Source organism: Pinus tabuliformis, chromosome 4_1 (assembly GCF_031772625.1).
Source record: "Pinus tabuliformis cultivar Carrire ecotype Pingquan chromosome 4_1, CPIR1, whole genome shotgun sequence".
Lineage (NCBI taxonomy): Eukaryota > Viridiplantae > Streptophyta > Pinopsida > Pinales > Pinaceae > Pinus > Pinus tabuliformis.
The window spans coordinates 705,998,628-706,000,409 of record NC_142303.1 but is presented as its reverse complement, the minus strand read 5'-3'; the positions used below and the strand labels follow the sequence as shown (position 1 = coordinate 706,000,409).

General features: G+C 39.2%; 1 pseudogene; it reads left to right on the top strand.

Moving 5' to 3' along the window:
• Window positions 1–534: 534 nt before the first annotated feature.
• Window positions 535–1,285, top strand: LOC149178095 (spermidine synthase 2 pseudogene; annotated as a pseudogene).
• The last annotated feature ends 497 nt before the right edge of the window (window positions 1,286–1,782 follow it).

The window sequence follows — 1,782 nt, the reverse complement described above, 5'->3', positions numbered from 1 at the left end:
GTTTCACCATATCCATCATGATGAACAAGTCTCGCTTAATGTCTTCATCAAAGAATCTTGTGAAGGAGGAGGATTTTGAGAACTCACTTATAGAATTTGTCATTATAAAAATGAACAAAATAACTTCAACCATGTTAGACTCAGTCTTGTCAGTCCTATGTCAGAGCCAAATTCACCAAAGTTCATTTCTTTCATTTGCCGTCATCAAATGCCATCTTGGTCAAAAAGAGTTATTTTAATTCTTGAGTCTAGGGTTTTGTCTCTAGAAGTGTGAAATAATGCTTGCAGACCAGAGGGAGGTTCAGTAAGTTTTTATTTCAGGAATGTCATCGTCAATAATGCGAGATTTATTCTTCTTCAAAACCTTGTTTTGAAGAAGAAATCATCAAATGTGTTTTTGTAGTAAATATGTAATTTGTCAAAATGTTTCGAAGTTGTACAACTCTTCAATGGCAGTAGCTATAGCTGCTCCTATCCCTGCAAAAGCACAAACAGAAGAACCATCATTTTAGCTAAAGAAGGTCAGAGAAGAAAATGAAAGACTCGAAGGAATTTGCGGTGGAAAATATATTGTTTGAAGGCAAGTCAGAATATCAAGATGTGATGGTATTTCAGTCAGTAACATATGGGAAAGTGCTTGTTCTGGATAAGGTGATTCAGTTGACAGAGAAAGATGAATGCGCCTACCATGAGATGATAGCTCATCTTCCACTTTGTTCTATTTCATCTCCCAGAAAGGTATTGGTTGTTGGAGGAGGTGATGGGGGAGTTCTTCGAGAAATATGTCGACACAGTTCGGTGGAACAAATTGATATATGTGAAATTGATGAAATGGTTATAAATGTATCCAAACAATTTTTCCCAAACGTTGTTGTAGGCTATGATGATCCTCGTGTAAGGCTTCATATCGGTGATGGAACTGCCTTTTTTGAGGGAATGTCTGGCCAGAATTTATGATGCAATTATTGTAGACTCTACTGATCCAGTAGGTCCTGCAGAGGAACTATTTGGAAAACCATTTTATGAAACAGTGTCCAGAGCATTGAGGCCTGGAGGCGTAGTTATAAGTCAGGCAGAAAGCTTGTGGTTACATATGCATGTTATTCAAGATATTGTCACAACGTGCAGGCAGACTTTCAAGGGCTCTGTTCACTATACATGGACATCAGTTCCAACATATCCAAGTGGCGCAATTGGTTTTGTGATTTGCTCAAGTGAAGGACCACCAGTGGATTTCAAAAATCCTGTTAATCCCATTAAAGAGCAGTGCTATATTAAATTGTAAAGCAAATCCATTGTTTTTGACAACCTATCTGCATGTCAAACATTCACAAAAATCCAAAGGAGAAAGCCGAATTTGGAGGTTGAAGAGTGAATTTCAGTGTTGGAGAGGCCGACAGTGTGTTGACAGTGCGCGCGGCGCAAACAAGGAGCGCGCGGCGCATAGGATGCGCGCGGTGCACAGGTAGAGGGACATGTGACTTATAAAGTGGAGGTGATGGGTCCTCCTGGAGTTTTGGTGTCGGTGAAACCCACAGAACTTGAGTTTTCCAAAAAAGGGGAGAAGAAATCTTTTACTATAATATTCCCTGCAGAATTTGATACAAAGGTTCATCATTCAAATTCAAAAAGTCCGAGGAAACATTACAAAAACGGATTTGAGAAGAGAAAAATCAAAATCCATGGCTAGATGAGAGATTTTCCATTCATTTGTAGGCCAAGAAAGCGAAGAGGAAACAATTCAAAGCGAGTTTAGTGCGTAAGAGTGAAATTGGGTGAAGA